A 21770-nucleotide genomic window follows, 5' to 3' on the forward strand; every position below is an offset into this window, starting at 1 on the left:
AGAGCTGATTGCACAATACTGCAGCAAAAATAAATATGACAGATCCTGTTTATAGAGAAAACAAATGTCATCTAGGTTTTCAAAATTGGAGAAACAAAGAAGCGATAATACAAAAACAATCTGAACCTGTAACAAATATTGTTGCAAAAAAAAAAAAAAGGCAGTTAAGAAAGTCTTACTGCCCCGGGGCTCACCTGCATTGTGCTGCCTAAATGGGGCTGATTCATTTTTCAGCTGATGGAGGGAGACATGCGCACCCTGGGCAGTGGAGCTCTAGTCTGGCCCTGAGTAAATATAGAATTTGTTATTCAGGGTGACAAGCCTCGTCGCACTATCAGTGACATTTCAATCAGAAAAGGATTATCAGGAATACTCAGACTGTTCCCTGCTTCAAATTCTAAGCTCCCTGCTTTGTATTATGGTGTGCTCTAATGGTATGTTATGAGGTGGTTACGTCCATGGCAAATTGAACAGTCATGGTTATATCAGCTACACTGGCATGGGTATTTTTGTGCCTGGAATTAAACACAAATATAATTGTCTGTGACAAAAGTTATTTAGGACTGTCATCTGGGAGTAACTTGAAAGCTTATAGAGGACTCAAGCTTGAAATGTGAGTTCAGTTTGTTCAGCAGTTTGATATTTAAAAATATTTAAAGCCTCAACAAAAACAATGCAGTATATTTTACACAATTTAAAACACAACTGCACATTTCTGTATTGGTTTACACATAAAAAAAAAAAAAACTTTCCATCATTACAGTAGGTTTGTGTGCAAGTGCGTGTGTGAGTGTGTGTGTGTGAGAGTGTGTGTGAGTGTGTCTCATTACCGCTGATGAGTTTGGCACAGCTGTGTGAGGGGATTAGATGGAAATACACAGGAAGTGTCTTTGACCCAATATTTAGAAGTCGCTGGCCTTGGCCAAACTGACAACACTGAATCCCAACAGCATCTAGCATACTAACCCCACCGGGAGGACAGTCTGTTCACCGATTCCTAATTATACTCCATCTGACACCACTGTCCTCTGCCAACACACACATACACACACACTTACAGTAGCTCCTACATTAATGTTCAAAGTGTTTGCATTTGGAACATCAGAATACCCCATATAAGCACAGGCACAAAATAAGATGCTACATATTGCTACTAATATGCCATTTCTTAAATATACAGTTCAGAATTATTGGCACCCTTTAGAAAAATGAGCAGAAATTATGCTAAGAAATACCCATTATACACAATAATTATTACAAATTTTTCATTTTTATTGCAAAAAAAACCCAAAAAACTATTATATGAGCAACTAACAAACAGTCTACTTTAAAATAAATAAATAAATAAATAAATAAATAGTAGTTTCAATCAAAAATATATGTGCCAAAATAATTGAAACTCCTAAGGAATATTTTAAATAAATGCAAACAATTTGTCATTTGTGAAAAGCAAAAATATTTGACTATTTGTCATTTGCTCTCAGACCTCTCAGGCCTCAGGAACTCTGTTGGTGTCTTTAACCATGTCCTGTTTCCCTGGAAAATTTATTATATATATATATATAACACATAAAATCCTTTTGTTATCCACTAGCATAAGAAACAGTAAAGAATGATCAACAAAACTACCTGCACAATTTAGTTAATGTATATGAAATACATACACAGTTAAAAGGCACAATTAGGACGATAACAAAAAAAAAGGTTACCAAAAAGTGGGAAATTTGTCAGGAATTAGAAAAGACCCCAAAGATCACAGAAATAGAGCTTCAAGATTTAAATTAGATCACAGCAATAGAGCTGCAAGATTTAAATTATTCTTGTGTTTGTCAGCTTTTCCCTTTCACAACAATCTGCTTCCTGGAAGCATCTCATGAAATGCAGCACCTGAACTTCACCAAGTGTTGTTAGAACTATAATTGGCATCATGTGCTGTGGTCAGATGAGATCAAACTTTTTGGTCATGTACACCATCAGCATTGTGGTGACAAAAGGGCACTGAATAAAGGAAAAGGACCTGATACACGCTGTAAAATATGGAGATGGATCAGTGACGCTTTTTGGCTGTTTTGTGGCTGGGGTTTCAGAGGATTTTTTGAAGACTGAAGACATCATTAATTCCAAGTACCATTTCAGCCCAAACCTTGGTTGCCTCTGCCAGGAGGTTCAGACGTAGCAAAAGATGTGTTCAGCAAGATGATGAGCTAAACCTTTGGTCTAAATTGGAAAGGGAGATCCATAGGCACAAACCTAAGAATATAAAGGAGTTTAAAATGATCTGCATGAAGGAGTGGATCAAGATCCCTCTATAAGTGTCTCCAACATTACAGTAAGTACTCAATGCTATTATTCTCTTCAGGGCAGGCTTCTTACAATATTAATGTCTAAAGGTTTACAGCAGAAATTGCATTACTTTTTGAGTTTGAAAAAAAAAATCACAACAGCATAAAAAAAACTATTCAAAATCCTTGTAATTTTGAGAGCTTAAAATGTCAGTAATGAATGTATTATTCTTTTATATATTATTTTTTGTGAGGGTAGGAATAGAAATTCAAAAAAATTAAATTTACCCCAGGTACAAACTGGAAAGTAAATATAATAACCAAGCACACAAAGTGATTACACTTTTAATGTTATCTACCTTTCTATTAATATTTCACACTGTGAAATATGTAAAGGGAAATCTTTGAGAAATTGCATAAAATAACCACGCTGACTTTTTAGCTTAGTCTATTGCATCAGATGTATTCTGCCAACATTTGTACTATAAATCCAGGGATAACATGCTCATTACCTGAGATCCAAGAATAAGACAGAAATAATGTGCATCTGCTGGTGAAGGGGTATGTGTGTACATGACTGTTAAGTCATACATACCATTGCACGCTGGTAGAGCATGTTCCTAGAGATCTCATCTGATTAAAGCTAGTTAGCAAAGGCTGCCCAAGCCCTGCGCTGTTAAAGCCAGAGTAATTAAAGAATAACAGCATGCCACATTGGGCGACAGCAAATGGCATCATATGTTAACCAGTCCAGCAGACAGAGTGAGTGTCATTTGGCATAGACCAGGCTAAGTGCAAATTAAGCCAGGGTAGCTGTCCTTACTGTATATTCAGCTACAGCCACTTGACTATTACTGTATCAGGCAAGTGGAATTTCACAGATATAATGAATATCATGTGAAAAATAGGAGATATTTTCTGAATTATAGGAAATCTCAATGTACCACTTTAGCATATACTCCATACTGTGCTGTGCTTTGGAACTGTTTGCAGTATATATGGAATTGGATTTACACACATCTTGTATTCAATTAAAATGCTAATTATCTCTTTGGAGTGACCAATGATTTTCCATTGATTTGCTCCTCTTAATAGATGTTGCACAATCGTAGTGCAAAGCGCTCACTTATTTCCACAGAGTTATTATTGTACCTAATGTTCAAAGATGGAACCTGCAACAAGTGCTAACAGAGGCGCACACTGGGGCAAAAATCCAGCTGCCCCAAACTCATTCTATGAACATTTTTCATGGAGGAGGAGGTGCAGTTAATGACATGGTTGCCAGACTAGGCTAGTTTAAAAATACTCATTGGCTGCCAAGATCTTGTTGTATAGCAAATAATCAGAATTATATCTCTGCAAACAAAGGAGATCTGTATTTGTCGAGAACCATTTCTATTGCAAACATCCATACTCTATTGAAAATGAAGAGACAGAAAATGGGGATTATGGCATGGATAATGTCTGTAAATTAGTGCACCTTGTTGTTAATGACCTTGTTTTCCATGCAAGGCTGAGAAAAGAAGAAAACGTGTGGACTAATTTCAGGACTTTTGTGTGGTTTATGAACTGTACTGTTCCTGGATATTTTGCTGAAACAAGGCAAACACACCTGCTGTATAACACAAACCAAGCTGCTATACAGTATGGCAGATGACTGTATGCCATTGAGCTCTCAATTGCTTATTATTGGGCTCACGTGATAGTAACATATAGCAAGTCAAGTGTGATAACCTCTAGACTTAATTTTGTTTAAGGCTATGTCATTATTAATGTCGTCCAGCCCCACTACAATCAGTGATCTCGAGCTACTGCTGGATATTCATTTGTTTTGGGTGACGATTCTGTACTTACAAATGCATAATGATGCCGATCGGGATTAAGAGACATAGCACTCTACTGGTTGTACGTTTGGACATTCTGTACAAATGATTCTATCTTCAGAACACTGCCTTAATTATGCAATGTGTTTTAAGAAGCAAATTTATTCCTGGGTTTTTTTTTTACCCACTTAAAAATATTTTCTATGTCAAATCCTAAGAGTGCTCATAATGATCAAATAATTATCATCTTACCACAAATGAGTCAAAACTACAAATGCTACGAAATGACACCTTTCTCATACGTGCCAGAGTTATAATAGTTGAAAGGCATCAAGCAGAACTGCTAAAGAAACATCAAACAAGAACACTGTCACAGCTGTCGAGCCACTGAAGCCTACTGGTCACCACACACCACCTAAGCACACCAAATCAGACATGGTATCACCAAGGAAAGGCCACATAATAATATGAAAACACACCCTAGATGCAAAACAAAAAAGCAAGGCTAATTACTTCTGAGTGTCTGTTCCTGCCTGGAATAGAAGAAAGCTCCAACAAAGCCAACATTCATCTGCAGACGACATGCTCTGGTGTAAAATTAACGATGTTCGAAGCCACGTCCTGGCAGGAGTGAAAGTGCCGCTACAATTAGCCCTAACGCTGGGATAACAGTGCGCCAAATGGTGCCGTCAGCCCACCGTTTAATTGCCTTGGCACCACTGCCACATATAATCACCTGTCATTACTAACAGAGACTGCATCTGTTTACGCGTCTGTCCGAGGTGCCAAAACGTGCCCATCTTAAGGAGAAGACGGCTTTCGCTAAGACCCAGACAGAGCCCTGAACACACAAGGTCATTCGCTAAATCAGGCATCACACATCTCTCAGTGGGAATAATGCAGACGGCTTTCGCTGAGAGAATACACATTTCAGACCTCGTTCTTGCTTGAGACATAAAAGACTAATTTGTGGCAGTGTAGACAAGCTTGCTTTTTCTTTCAAGTCGTATCATCACTGAATAAACCCATATAGGATTATGTGGTCGTTCGTCAGGAAGTCAAGAAGGTAATGTATAAGCCTATTTGCTTTGTACAACTTTGAATAAAAAAGCCTTTGTCAGCATGACAGTCTCTAAAATTCCACCCCACGTTTTAGCCCGTAATAAAAGAAAAGACAAAACAGCCGTGTCAGCTTTGTTCCACCCTACTCCGCCTAGTGACAGGCCAGCCGGCCAACATCAGAGCTTGTGGAATGTAGCACACACACATACTTTGCTAATTGACAGATTGAGGGATGGAATAGGATGTACACACCTGACGAGCAAGGCTGGCGCAAACACCTGAGTGCCCATCTTGGGCCGAGGGGGAGAGGATGGGCATGGGCGCTGATGTATGACTACGGATGGGTGGCACAGCTGTTGGCAGAGCGGGGCACCAGAGGGAAGAACTCTCGCCTGCTGGCCTCACACTGCTGATCAGAGGAAATGAGGGGTGTGGGGGTGTGCTGGTGTGTGTGTAATGTAACGTAATGTGATGTAGCTGACACCAATGAGAAATGGATTAAGATTTGGAGAGCAGCTCTCAGCTCCACTACATTACTGAGTGGAGATGTATTTAGCTACAGATGGGCATAAAGACCTAGTTATCTATGGACTGGTTTAGCCTCAGAAAAGTTGATCCAAACTGACTACTACAGTTATGATGATTGCACACTACACACACACACACAAACACACCCACACACCATATAATACAGTGCATGCTGTAAGTAAATTAATAGAAGAGGACAGCCTGAAGATTGCCTCTGTGGCTTTCTGCCCAGTACCCTAGTAACGACTGATGTGTGTGTGTGTGTGTGCGTGTGTGTGTGTGAGTGTGAGTGAGAGAGAGAGAGAGAGAGAGAGTTAGTTTAAGTGCGTTGCTGTGACAGAGAGCAGTCCTGGGATGTGACAGGCCCCCCGGCCCTGGCAGCCCCCCAGCTTTGACCCCGCGCCCAGCGATACTCTTCCACAATGCGGCCGCTGACAGGAGCAGCTGTGGCGCGCGGCTGAGATTGATGAAATTTTCATAACTGCTTCCCCCGAGTTCTCCTTCACCTTCAGGATAATTTATGACCCACTCGACAGCCTTGAAGAGACAATATGCTTGCCTTGAAATTAACTGTAACAGTCTTGTAGGTTGTAATTAACAGTGGTTCACAGAGTGAAGGAGGCAACCATAACACCAACTGGATCTGCATGAATAATTGATGGTGTTTCCAGGGGAAATTAAGAGCTCCTAATGTTATTGTTTCCACACACATGTCCACTCTGGTTAAAGTCAAGTCTGCTCGATGTAAATGATAACAATCAGTCTGTGGTCCCAGGGTGCTCCATATCTAGTTATGACAAAGAGGCCGGTGGTGCTGTCCTCTGATCTCACATGTCAAGTGAGAAATTTGCTAAAAAGATTGAGAGAGTGAGAGAGAGACCTTAAAGTGAAACTAATTCCATACTTCAAAATCTACCAGACAAAGGAAACATACTGCTAAAAAACAGCCTGTGAAGGAGCTAAGCCATGTCCTTCCCAAAAATAAGCATGTAACCAAAATGAAAGAAAGCAAAATCCAGAGCAGATGGGCCTCTCCTCCCAGTTCATTTATCAAACCTTGCTCCAGCAAGACATACCCTGCCTTTGCTCTATTTTCCTGCCCCCCTACATGGCCTAAACCCCCCTCATCGTTTAGTTCAAATGGCCATTATCATGTAATAGCCTCTCCTCAATAAGTCGACATCGGTGTGAAACGATTAGAACAAAAACCCCTACGGCCTGCTCCTGTAGTTCGCTCACTCACACTCACCACTCCCATCTTCAACCGGCCTATTCACACCCCACCACTGTCAGGGAGGTCAGCGTAGGGGCACTTCCTGGGTGGGTGTAAAGATGTCAGATAGGGTCGGAGGTCAAAGGTTACATGCAGTGGTCCTCCTGGTCCAAGTGAGTGTAGTGAAAGGTGCTGTCATCAGACTAAACAATAGGAGCAGTGACAGGGGTCTAACCATGTAGACACGTTCAGACACTCTTATCTGAGCTGAAACACAAAACTACTCTGCATATACACAACCTGCAGTGTGATAGGACAGGCCACAAATATAACAACAACAACAACAATAGAATAAATAGAATAATATGACACTGATATTATGCAGGTTTCCTCTGAGAAGCCTACCAGGCCAATGGTGCTATCTAAAAACCTACTCCAAGGTCTAAAGGTCAACTGACTCTCAAAGCTTTGGGGTGTCTCACAATTACTAACAACATTTTAGTCATACTCTGTAGGTCACAACAGAGAGAGAGAAGTGAGAGCTTAGTTAGTAACCTGATTCACCTCGAGCCCCAAATTATCTTGAGGCAAAAAGGTTACAAGAGTTTTGAATACAAACACACACATTGTTGCCTTAAAAGTATTGTCAGTGATCCCTTTGTACAGCTAACCTAACCTCCAAACGAGGCGTAGACCTTTGGTTATAGTAATCAGCTGCTGAGAGATGCTTTTCAGCATTACCCACCACTCAAATACATTCCATTCAGCTCCAGCCTAAGAATGGCTCTAGTCACAGCCCATTTCATAGAGGCTATATTTGCCTTATCTGAAGCTCTTTGTGTTGCCTTAGGCTTCTTTTGGCACTGTGTTTATGGACAGATGACAACTCCTGTCCTCTGATACAGGTAAGAGACTTCCAAATGACTCCAAGTTTGGGGTGAATAAACGGACATTTAAATAAATGAATTTATAAGACTAGAGGGAGTCATGACTTTTTTTCAATTTTCAATGACTATGACAATTTTCATAAAGTTAGAATTACCTGTCCATTAATAAAAAGGGTGTGTGATGAGTCAGGTTGCAGATGTTTAATGGCAAAACAGCATGTAAGCATGCTTTCAAAGTCAGCATGTATGATTTTGTTCCTTCACTAAGCAATGTGGACAGACACACTAAAAATAATCTACAGACCAAAAGTTTGGAAGCAGGCAAGTGGCTTTAAATGTTTAAAAAATAAAAACAAGTAGGTCAACAACCATAACACCACAAGTTAATATAAGTGAAAAGACATTTTGTTTCCTAAATATTCCACTGGTTTGCAGTAATAAAATATACTGTATTCACACTTACAAATTTAATACATTTAACTAATCTGATTCAGTTAAAACAGTTTTCAGTTACAGCTGACATTGTATGATTCAAGTTGCAATAAAACTAAATAATGTAGGTGTCTCTTGCATGTATCAGAGGACAGGAGTTGTCTAATAATTAACTGCAGCAGACATTTAGCTGAACCCTATTCCATGTGAACAAATATATAATGAACATTTGACTCATACAATGTCAGATGTAAATGAAAACTGTTTTATCCGAATCAGATTAGTTAAATGTATTAAAAGTTTTCTTGAAAATCCCATTTTCATGCTTATTTTTAGAAAGTGAATTCAGCTTCCAATCATCTGGTCTATATGTAATGATTTTGTCAGTATATTGAACTATACAAAGTTTTCTCAACAGTTCGTCAATGGTAAACAGCTGTCTAAAAAGTCCCTAGGTGGATGGCCAAATTCTGTTGAAGGTATAAAAGCATCAGAAAAGATTCTTTAGCGCGATGCTATACAATGCTGTTTCTCAAAGTGAGGTCCGAGGACCCACAAGGGGTATGTGATTTTTTTTTTTTAATTTTGTAAAAAATTTAATTATAGTTAAAGTTATGTTTATTGTTGAATTGTTATAGTTGTTAGCCCGCTTGATTGGTCTCTTGATTTTTATTGGTTTATTACAAACGTCAATAACTAAAAAACAAAACAGCCTATATGGTGCTGTGAAAAAGTATTTGCTTTCTTCTGTTTTTGTGTATATCTCATACTAAATAGTTTTAGATCTTCAAATGAAATACAACATAAAACAAAAGCAACCTGAGTAAACACACAATACAATTTTTATAATTATTTCTTTTATTGAAGCAAAAAAAAAAATGCTATCCAACTCCTATCACCCATGTGAAAATATCACCCATTGCCCTTTTAAACTTAAAATCTGGTTGTGCCACCTTTAGCAGCAATAACTGCAACAAAACACTTCTAATAACTGGAGATCAGTCTTTCACTTACTTCTAGGACTAGGATTTACTCCTGTGCTTTGGATCATTGTCTTGCTGCAAAATCCAGTTGCGTTTGTTTCAACTTAAAGACCGGACATTCTCCTTTAGGATTTTTAGGTAGAGCGCATAATTCATGTTTCCCTCAATTATTGCAAGTTGCTCAAGCCCTGAGGCAGCAAAGCATACCCACACCATCACACTTCCACCACCATGCTAGTAACTACAGGGGCAAATACATTTTCACACAGGCCCAGTTGGTATTGGATAACTTTCTTGCATCAATAAATAACATCATCATTTTAAAAACTGTATTTTGGGTTTACTCAGGTTGCCTTTGTTTTTTCTTAGATTTTATTTTAATTTCTGAAACAATTTAGTATGAGATATAGACAAAAAATAAGAAATCAGAAATCAGGCAAATACTTTTTCACAGCACTGTAAATATTGTCAAGTTGGACACAATGTGTTCGGTCACTGAAAAGTTGAGGAATAAAAAGCTCTATGACTAATAAATAGGCTCAATATTCAAATATCTAATAAGTAAAAAAAAATTCTAGGTCTCTGTTTGCAAAAAGTTTGAGAACCATATTTGGTTCATTACAGAACTTTTCCATTACATGATTCTTTAAACATGTTTGTTGTTGTCACAATAAATTGATAATTTCCCACCACAAAGATCCCTCCACATAATGTTAACAATTTTGCTAGGATATGTCTTTAGTTCTGGTACCACCAATCAAAAAGTTTTTTTAAGAAATCAAAAAGAAAGTTACTGGGACCTTTATTTTAAAACTTATACAATGAATCCTTAAAGGCTGCCCTGAAGGGACAAACCAAAGAACCAATCTGGGTGTTAGATGGAGCTTTTTGCACACTGTGCCTTTGATATCAAACTCACTGTTTGCAATTCCTATGATGGAGTATATTTCACAATCCATGAAGTTATACTTAGCAAAAAGATAATAATAACCTTGAACATATAAAACCATAGCATGATTTGACACACACCAGAACCCACCCTCTTCCAGGTCACCCCTCACCCATTTCCCACTAAGAGTCACTCAGAGTCTTGGGCTAGATCAAAATAACCTTCTCTGTTGCACTGAACTCTTTCAAAAGAGCAACATCACTTACATCTGTGTCAAAGTGTGCCTGACAAATACAAAGTGCTATATGAGGTGTAAAACATTTGAGAACATGCCTCTGAATGCTAGAGGATATGGGAACAAAAGTGGCTCTCTAAGGAAAAGTACCAACATATTGGTCCAATAAAAGAGACTGTGCCTGCCTCCTATTTGGAATGCTAGTGATGTCTGGGCTTTTCTTTGTACAGGTCTGCAGCCCTCCATTTAACCAACTGTTGCACTCCCGCTCCGCCATATGCTCTGTATAGAAGAAGTGAGGCAGAATGAGCTGCGTCTTTTTGTTCCACACTGGTTATAAAAAGAGGAAATCTGTTTCGGTTTAGTTCAAACAGACCCTGGGGAGGGCTTGTGAAAAATATTTCAAAAACCACCTGTCTCAAGAATTACGACACCACTTGCCAAAAACAAAGTAGAGAGCTATCTTAAAACTGGGGAAGAAGAGTTAGTCCACTGGTTTGTGATTATACATATTTTTGTTGGAATCTCTTAACAATATTATCAACTAATATTTCTGTCATCTCATTGGCTAAATAATGGACATAAAACATGCTATTCATAAAACAAACAGGATCACATGGAAAAACAACCACAAAAGCCAATTTCCAGCTGCGTGTGCACTTCTTAATGTGTGAGGGAGGCTTGTCATCATCAGGCTGGGCGGCGGTATTGTGTATAGATGTGTCACCAGAGAGGTTGACTAGCAGACACATAGGTCAGGAGAGCTGAATATCATTCTCTCCTCCTGCTGTTGCATTCAACTGTCATGGGAATGAAGCAGAGTTTGTGCTGAGGCCTATAGAAGCTTTCTTATTGAGCTAGTGTTAGCCCACCAGAGCGCCACCATCAATGAATGCTATTCAGTGCTTGCTTGCCACTCTGTGATGCACCTCAAAGCACATTTCCTCAACTTTGTGAAAACAAAACAGCATTTATTTGCATCTTGATTATCACGGTGTTACTTGCATTTTGCAAAGTTCTCACCTAAAGTTAAAAGTTAAAAACCCCTTCGGCTAACACTAACCCAGTCTGCTGGCCAATAGACTGAGGTAATGTTAAACTAACTATTCTGTGAAGTAGCACACAGCTCATGGTTTACAAAGAGCTGGTGAAAAACATGTTGACCACTTCGCTTCACAAAAGCCGCAGGTCATCAATCGTCACTAGAGGATGACACACACCTGACCCTGCATGGGCCAAGTACAAAAGTCCAGTCCCTACTGAAGCCTGTTAGGACTACATGAGTTCAGGGTGCATATATGCCCGATTTCATTATCAGTGAGGAAAGAAATAAATATTCATATCCAGACAAAATGAACACAAACAGTCTTTTGTGACTGCGTTCTGCTTGATTGGATTTGTCAATTTGAGAGAGAGAGAGGGAGAGAGAGAGAGAGAGAGAGAGAGAGAGAGAGTATTGTGCAAAAGTTACGTTCTGATTTTGTTCCAATTCATTTAAACTATTTTCTACTATTTTAGAAAAATAATGAAGACATTAACACTGAACCAAAATAACATGGAATTATGCAATGACCAAGAAAAATGTTAAACAAACAGAGTATCTTGGCATCTTCTCAGCCAACTTCATGAAGGAGCAACACTCAGGAGTTTTAAAGTTAAATTAAAAAAACAAACAATGATTTGTATATGGAAGTAATTTAATTTTGAATAAAAACTACCTGTTCAATTAAAAAATATATATTCTTTAAATTGCAATCATTTCAATGTGGTTTTTAAGGGTTTCTCTAAATTTCTTTATGACAATGAAAAATATATGTATATTCGAACTATTGTGTCCAATCTTTTTTTTTTTTTTAAATAGTGTTTATATAGCTAAACAACTTTCTATGCCATTTGATATTTCCACTTGTTTTTCCCCTCACAGCACTAAAGCTGCAATAAATAATGGAATTTAAAAAATATCTTTTTATATAAAGAATCACTTTGAGTCGCTTTTCAACACATTGCTAGTCGTCATCCTGTATTCTCAATCCTCTTTCTGTATCTATACCACCATTATTATCTTATCTTGTTTATTTATCTGTTAATTTATCTTATTTATCTTGTTTATTCTTCTTGTTTATTTAATGTACATGTTGGCACGGAACAAAAAAAGGAGTGGCTCTTAATTTCATTGTACATGTGTACAGTGACAATAAAAGGCATTCATTCATTCATTATTGCTCAAATGTAATATGTATCAAATTAAGGTAGAGTTCTGTGAAAATGTATTTGCCCCCATGCTGATTTCTTCTGTTTTTGTGTACATCTCATACTAAATTGTTTCAGATGATTAAAACAAAATCTAAGATAAAACAAAGGAAACCTGAGTAAACACAAAATACAATTATTAAAATGCTAATGTTTTTTATTGAAGTAAAAAAAGTTATCCAATACCACCTGTGTGAATATGTGAAACGGCATTCATAATAGACTAGACACAACCAGGCCTGATTACTGCAAACCCTGTTCAATCAAACCAACATTTAAATAGAACTTTTTCAACAGCACAAATTGGTTAAAAGGTCTTACCCTGTAATACACTATGCCAAAATTTAAATGAATTCCGGAAATGATGAGGAAGAAGGTGATTGAAATACATAAATCTGGAAAGGGTTACAAAGCTATTTCAAAGGCTCTGGGACTCATCAGAACCACATTGAGAGAAATTATCTCCAAATGGGAAAACTCTGCACAGTAGTGAACCTTCCCAGAAGTGGACGACCTTCCAAAATTCCTCCAAGAGCACAGCAACTACTCATGCAGCAAGTCACAAAAGAGTCAAGAACAACATCAAAGGACCTACAGGCCTCTCTTGCATCAATAAAGGTCACTGTTCACGACTCCACTATCAGAAAGACACTGGCAAAAATGGCATACATGGAAGAGTAGTGAGGTGAAAACCACTGCTAACCCAGAAGAATATTAAGGCTTGATGATCCTCAAACCTTTTGGGAGAATGTTCTGTGGACTGAAGAGTCAAAAGTGGAACTGTTTGGAAGAGAGGGGTCCAGTTAGATATGGCATAAACTAAACAAAGATTTACACAAAAAGATCATCATACCTACGGTCAAGCATGGTGGAGGTAGTGTGATGGTGTGGGGATGCTTTGCTTCAGGGACTGGGCAACTTGCAATAATTGAGGGAGACATGAATTCTGCTCTCTACCAGAAAATCCTAAAGGAGAATGTCCGGTCTTCAGTCCGTAAGTTGAAACTAAAGCACAACTGGATAGGAGTAAATCCTTGTCCTAGAACTAAGTGAAAGACTGATCTCCATTTTTTTTTTTTTTTGAAGTGTTTGGTTGCAGTTATTCCTGCTAAAGGTGGCACAACCAGATTTTAAGTTTAGGCAATTAGTTTTTCACATTGGTGATAGGTGTTGGACAACTTTTTTTGCTTCAATAAAAAAAAAAAAAAGATAAATACAAATTGTATTGTGTGTTTATCCAGGTTGCCTTTGTTTTATCTTGTATTTCATTTGAAGATCTTAAATAATTTAGTATCCGATATAAACAAAAACAGAAGAAATCAGAAAAATACTTTTCACAGCACTGTACAACACTGATGAACACACATTTAAAAGGTAAGTGTGCATTCTGCATTTCACAAAAAAAAAATCACAATATCAAATTTTCAATGAAGAAACATTAAACGCACGCTCAAAACCAGAGAAGAAATGGCCATTTAGTTTGTAAACTCTATTACTATAACATTTCAGATTCAAACCCAACTTCAATTCAGCTTGCTGATTAGTGATTTTTCCCAGGTATTTTGCTGATGAGTTCTGCTTCATACAAATCAGGTGCCAATATTAGTACTTTGTTGATTTTTAAAACATTTTAGTCCCTTTTATTCCACTTTTAATAATCATTGTTACATTTTGCCTTGGGATCATGGGAACTCAATTCAGGGCTACAGTGTGACGATTATTTATTCCCATACATAAAAAACCCGACTTCTGAATTACTTTCCTCTCTTTAGTACCTTTTAAATCTTTCCTAGCATTACATCATCAGATCATGTTTGCCATTTTCTTACAGTCTATAACTAACACCTGCACCACTCAGATAACTTAGGCAAGACACACAAACAAAAAAAGCAACTTGAAGAGGCAACAACAAAAACAGAGATCCTTAAAAGCAAAAGGCAGCCCTAACACTCAGCAATTAAACTGTCATATCACAACACAAGACAGCAGAGCACAATCAGGACTGAAACAAGAGATCAGTCATCCTACTCTGGAGAGTCTTCAGTCAATTATAAATAGCCTTATTACGGCTGACAACACAAATTGTTTATCCTTGTCTCTCTGCACACAGCAATTACAGAGAATATCACCAGATGAGCTTGTTTGTATTTATGACATGCCAATCATATGGTAATGGTTTGATGTACTGTACGTCAACATCTCCATGGGAGAGCTGTCAGAAGTGTCAGTTTGATGGGTGAAACTTGTGGAGTAAACATGTGCAGTGGTTGCTGATAAACGCTGACTTTGTGCACACCTTTAGCCTGGAGAATGTTGCTTTGCTAATGGAACATCAGGTAGAGAAGTGCTTTCACTCTCACTCTCAATTAGCACTTAAAGCTGTCAGAGTACAGTGCTGGCACGAATACCTAATCACACAGGAAATGAGCAATGCTGAGACTTCATCCAGGCTTGACCAGTTGGTGCAGTGGTTAATGTCAACCTAATCTGTCAACATTACAAACTTCAAACTGAACACAGATTAATAGTAAATATATTAAACTTATCAATATGGATTAAAACAGGCATCAGTAGATCTTAAATACAATTTTAAAAAACCTTAGGGTAGGGGTTATCAGCTGGTGGATCATGGTCCAGACATGGACCGAGAAAAGCATTTTATAGGAACTGAGCACTCACAAACCACTGCGATCAACACGTGGGGGGGATAATGGATCATACTTCAGCAACTCTACATGAACCATGACAGATTCTGTATCAGATATTCAGTTGAGGAATATTGCAGACATGCATCTCATTGAGGAATGAAGGATTATTCAAAGACTTATCATTTTTAAAAAATTCCATTTACTCCCTGGGCTGATTAGTAAAGTTATGGCAAGGTTTGTTAAAAAGTTGACGACGAAAAAAAGAATGTTCAAAGATGATTGGACAGAGAAGTATGCACCCATTCACCACTTCACCAGTTCAAATCTGCTCAGGTCCAGAACATAAAGCACGATTATGAAACAAACAAACACTTTAAAATTCATCCATTTGTCTTTAGCAAGCGCTTTATCCTAGACAGGGTTGTGTGGATATGGAGCCTATCCGGAGAAAACTGGGTGTGATTCAGGAATACATCTTAAATGCCAATACATTGCAAAGCAGCATGCAGGCACATTCACACCTGGGGTAACTTATCTTAGCCAATCCACCATCTGACATGTTTTTGGGGAGGGAGGTGGAAACTGGAAAACCTGAAGGAAACCCATGCAGACTCTAGAATAACATGTGAAATGCCACACAGACAGTAACCTGAATCAAGGATCAAACCAAAGACCATGGAGCTGTGAGGCAGCAACACTACCCACTGCACCACCATACCACCCTCCGCTTCAGACTGATATGTCTTCCACATGAAATAATCACTTACGATTAACTGTTGTCATCATTCATTCATGTTGCTTATCTGGACCTTTATCAGTTTTAGGTTAACACCCCGGATTTAGGAAGATCAATGGATTCTGAATGAAAGTACATGGAGATCGAAAGAAACATTGTTGTTGAGAACACAATGTTCATGCTACAGTCTACAAATGAATGACAAACAATTGCTTACCAGGTTAGTCTTGACAGACTACATAGTTGTAACATTCTCTCAGTAAAGGTAAATGTCCTAAAGGAAGGAAAGTAGCAGTCAGGGTAGGATAGGACCTCATAGCACTAAAGCAGCCATAAATAATGGATATATTGACTCAACGCCCTCAGGGCCAACTGGAAACAAACGGTCTAATCAATCATTTGGACAGATTCAAAATGATGACCCAAGCTACCATAACCAAGCAAAACAACAAAAATACTGATGAACACTATAATATGGTATGTGCAATTAATCAGTGTATTTTGTCGGATAGATGAAATAGTGCAGATAGTCTGATCCTCAGGTCTATAATTAACTACACTGTTTACTAATCATGCAGCAATTCAGACTCATAAGGAAGTAGATAGTACAGGCAAAGACTCCTAAGTGGGTAAGAGCCATTAAATTGGAGTCAAATTGGAAATTGGAGTCGGAGGATGACGCACTCAATGTTCACACTACATAGTGGAGAGAAGAAGCAGGTGGTCATGATCTGTTTCATAAAACCTTTTGCGAGTAATGATTTTTTTTTTATTTAAGAGACCTTAATGGTAATATTTACAGGTGGGCCGTGTGAATGAAATCTTTAAAACTGAGTAATCTGAAAGAAATTTAATAAGGACCTGCTAAATGTATGCCCTGCTGAATTGAAATATAAGGCTTGGAACGGCAACACAATAAAAGCTACATTCTAGTAAGGGCAGTAGGGGAAAAGGTACCAGTCAGATATTTAAAAAAAAAAAAAATCATAATAATAATAATAATAAAATAATAATAATAAAAGTGAATTTCCTTCCATATGAGAAAAGCAGAAATGGGACAAAACAAACAAAAAAATATGCAAGAATGAATGCAATCTCTTTGATATTTTATTTAATATGGCATCAAAAATATTGAGAGGAAAAAAAGTGTTAGGAAGCAGATGAACATGACTTACAACTGCATTTCACATGACTTTGGATAAAAAGCTGTCCACACACACACACACACAGCTGGGTAAGCTTGCACACTTCTGCTATGCCACTTCACATACATCCACTGTGTGCATACCAAAGTAAAGAGAAAACTTGTGGTACACATGTCAAATCCATCGAATCATTAACACATTCCACACACACATAGATGGGATCAACATGATCACGAGAACAATGAGCAACCTTTCCGCAGAAAAAAGGAAACTATATTCGATATGCGAGTTTCCACGGCTGAATAATTAACAAGATTAAATATAAATATTAATGAATACATTAACATATTTCAGCAGACACTCTAAAAAGCATTTGTAGCAGACATGCTTTATAATCCTTTTTTTATGGATTATCTTCTCTGTTTGAGATTGGGCGATAACATGTTTGCAGTAAAACAGCTTTCATCATGGTGCTCAGTTCATATTTACACACTGAGAGTAGACCTGATGTGAAGCAAGTCTTTTGTTCTTTCTCTTGTTTGTTTATTAAAGCAAGGTACCATGTAAAATCTCATTTCTTGTTGTCTCCGCTTTGTCGACAAGAAATCAGGTTATACATAAAGAAATGTTAAATTAGCATGCTCAGCATTCTTTGTAACAGAATTAACTGTCTGGATAAATACAATCACAATGCAGTGCTCGATTCTCTCCGTGTGTTAGTGTGTGTGTGTGTGTGTGTGTGTGTGTGTGTGTGTGTGTGTGTGTGTGTGTGTGTGTGTGAGCGAAAGACAGAGAGATATGACATGCTCAAGAGAAATCGAGAGAAAAATTTCTCCATTTAAGCTCTGAGCCAGAGGCCCTCCATCACACAGAAGCACAGATGGCAGTAGATTTAGAGTGTCTTTGGCAGTTTGAAGACAGATCACAGTATTTACTTAGTAAACTCCTCATATACACTACCTGCCTGACACCCGCCCCAGAAACAACCTGATCACATAAAACTGACAGAGCAGACAAACACAGCGACAAGCACTGGGCTAACGTTACAGCACCTTTGGCAATACCAGCCCCACCATCAAACCTGACTGTGCTCTGTTAGAAATGTGAAGGAAGTGCTACTGAGATTCAGGAATGTGCAGATGGACAGAGATGGAGATGTACGGGTCATATGAGAGGAAAAAGAAAATACCAATAGCTAAGCAAGCAAACACACAGTGTTCCTAAATCCTTAGTGATGGAGGAAAAGAATTAAAGTGTCCCCAAAATGTCATTTTAAACCATTAAAAATAACCTATGTAGAATAATACATTCACAATGGCATAGGAACATCTCCACAGCTTCATTAGAAATGCCAAGATCTATGAATATACATACATGGGCATTTAAAAATGCTCCTGACATCCCAATTAGCTAGCTCAGGTGTGTGTGTGTGTGTGTGTGTGTGTACAGCAGTAACTGTAGAAATAACAACAACAACAAAAAAACTGTATAATTTCTCTACCTGTCATATTAGCAGGTTACCATATATTACACAATATATAGGCTTGCGAACAAACTGCAAGTATTAGTAGTAGTGTTGCTACATTGCACCACTGAAAAAATGTTCAAAATTGAGTTTAATGATCATTTATTTCTTTAGATATTATACTAACACTGGAAATAAAGGGAAAATAACTCACATCTGTTAAAAAAAAACATTTTGGACAGTATAAATGGGTATCACAATACACGCGATATCTCATAAAAGTATATCGTGACATAATTTAATCACAATATTATCATGTGATAAATGATGACGTGATAATTACATTAATCATTTGGCTCAGCCCTACATTACAGGTGCATCATTTGCTAAAAAGCTCCCCTAAACACAAAATCTTCAAGAACCAACAGTAAGTTAACAAGAGGACATAAACAGTTGCTTTCATTACATTACATTTGTTTTTCTATAGTATATAAAATAAAAGAATTAGCTGTATATGTATATGATGGTCTTTGCTGGTATAAAAGTATATTACCAGCAGTAAAGCTGGTATAAAACTGTATATGATGGTCTTTGCTGGTATAAAAGTGCTGCTTTGAGTTCTTCAGGCATTCTGAAAGGAATTGCCTTAAGCACTGAAAAATATTAAGAACGATCTTTCTTGTAAGCAAAATGGTTTTTCAAAAAGAGCATAGCTTTAAGGTATGTGGCTCCAGGGGAACTAAAGCACCGCACTCACCGAAACACAGGTCCTGTAATTTTCCACGTGCTCCTTTTACTTTCCACAAGGTCATTGGAGCATTAAACACTACTCAAGGTGTTCATCCGCTACTTTCAATTAATCACTAACAATGTAGAACGGTTTGTCTTACCAATGACATCTAATGTCTAATCCAAAGGGCACCGGACTCCTAAATTTATTCAGCTTATTCTCCCAAGGTGTGAAAAGGAATACTTATTCACCCATGTAAACATCCTAGACACTCCAAAAAAACTTAACTATTAGTCATTGATTCACAAGGGAATTCACAGCAACTGAAAAAGATTTAAGAAAATAAAATAACTAAGAAATGTCTATTATTAAATTTGATTCAATTTCATTATTAAGTTGTACTTTACTTGAATAGGAGTGAAAAGATACTGATGGAGCCACCCATTTCTCAAACTGCAATAAAGGAACACAATGGACATGTAAAGGATAACATTAACAGGCCCAACATTACACTTTTTTTTTTTTAAATAATAACAATAACAACACTTATAATTACATTTTCTTTGGTGTAGTGTTCATTATCCAATTCAAGACTTGACACATTCTAGGCAGGATTTAATATACACAATATAAACTATTATACAAGCTCTTTAGCTTAATTTATCAGCCTATGTACTGATTTTTATTTATCACACTAACAAGCCATTAAGCTCTCATTTCCTACAGGACAACGTGCATGGAAGACTCTGAAACCACAGCAAAAATGTAGAAAAATTAACCTTAAAAAACAACTAAAACTGACTAAAGCCAAAACACGTGAGCCTGCTGCCACCACAGCACATGACAGGTCACAAGCTTTACTCGGTTAGATCCATTTTTAAATATTTACTAATGCAAATCTACTGGCAAAAGAAAACTGCAATGGATTCCCATTCTCATCACACACAAAAACCTCTCCCACATACCAATCACTGAAGAGTACATCTCAGGTTAAGCAACCCAGGTGGAGCTGGAAAATTATTGCCAGTAGCTATGCGGGTGGAGAAACAATGGGCAGGTAATTTAAGTGTGGATGGGGCAAAGGTCATCTCTCTGTAAAGCTCTGTCAGGAGGACAGATGATTAATATTAAGATTGATTTGTCTATCTCTTTGTCTAGCCTGTATCTAAAGAATACAGAGGACGGGAACATTCATCCTGCTGCAGCCCTACGGAGAGAGCGAGATCGAGAAATGAGAGAGAGAGAGAGAGAGAGAGAGAGAGAGAGAGAGAGAGAGAGAACTGTACAGAACACAGAGCCCTGCTTACCAGCTAATACATCACTTAAAAGTGGTTACTCTCCCGTACACACATACACACTCACCTACAATCTAAGGGGGATACACGGATGATGGTCCATCGAAGAGAAAAAAGATTTGGCTCCATTCAATAATTCGCAATTAAAAACCATAAATGTAACACTCAATCCAAAATAAAAGTGCTTCAATGTTCTTTTTTTTCTGTGTAGCAAAATACTATTGATTCCATTCCTCTTTGCAAATAAGATTCTCTCAGGTGGAAAACGTTATTGGGTGTTAAGGAGGTTATCTTCAGAAGAACAGTACGTGAGTAAGGATATAGAGTGAGAAAAGCATTGATTAAGAGACAGTGCTTCACAGTTTTTAAGCTCAACACACAATGACTCTTAGTAGTCTGACATTATGGAGTGTAAGTGCTATCAGGAAGATGCTAATGCTTTTAACAGCCTCTCAATAAGTGTATTTTTATGTTAGCTGGAATCAATACGCTTAAACGCTGCTCTGAGAAGCGCTGTCCTGGCCAGACTGAAGGTCACAACAAAATCCTCAACAGGAGACAAACTAAATGTAAGCGTGCTCGAGCACACACTCGTACACTCGCAAGAAAATAAATATTCCACAAGGATCTAGATCAGTCAATCTTTGAAGCACAGCCTGAACAGTAGCTTAAAAACTGTCAAACTTTAACAGTGAAACAGAGCACGGCAACGGTGAACTGAACGTGTAATTTTGGAAGTGACATGCTGCGCATATATTAAAGTGTTGTTAATGCAGAGCCAGCCAAAAAACGAGGTCAGAAGCCCTGTGACCCAAGAACCAGTTATTTAACCCAAGTAATGTTAAAGCTGTCACGCAAAGAGACAGTTTAAAAATAAAGGGCAGGCTAAGCTTAAAGGCGACGGTAGTGATCTATTTAGCTAATTATTACGGTATATCAGGGCAGGTAACAGGGCTGACACACAGGGGAGGAAAGCTGACTGGGCAAGAGGTTAAGAGATTACACTGTGCCCTATGACGGAAAAAGCTCCCGCTCTAACGCCTCAGGATCAGTGAGTCGTGGAGAGAGTGAGACTGAACGTGTGGGCTGGAATATGACAAGAGCGATGTTCACACGCCACCTACTGGCTGCATGGACATCTTTCTGCTAGAACTTTGCAGTGGTGGG

The 21770-nt window shown here is 38.0% G+C and overlaps 1 protein-coding gene across 1 annotated transcript in view; it reads right to left on the reverse strand.

Annotated features, from left to right (window-relative positions):
- rpgrip1l (RPGRIP1 like) overlaps positions 1 to 21770 on the reverse strand; it is a 43082-nt gene continuing 21312 nt past the window's right edge. The window contains exon 27 of the transcript XR_008387646.1: positions 1 to 284. The gene's annotated coding sequence lies outside the window, so the exon portion shown is untranslated. The remainder of the gene's footprint in view (positions 285 to 21770) is intronic.

This window comes from Ictalurus furcatus, chromosome 14, assembly GCF_023375685.1.
Source record: "Ictalurus furcatus strain D&B chromosome 14, Billie_1.0, whole genome shotgun sequence".
Taxonomy (NCBI): domain Eukaryota; kingdom Metazoa; phylum Chordata; class Actinopteri; order Siluriformes; family Ictaluridae; genus Ictalurus; species Ictalurus furcatus.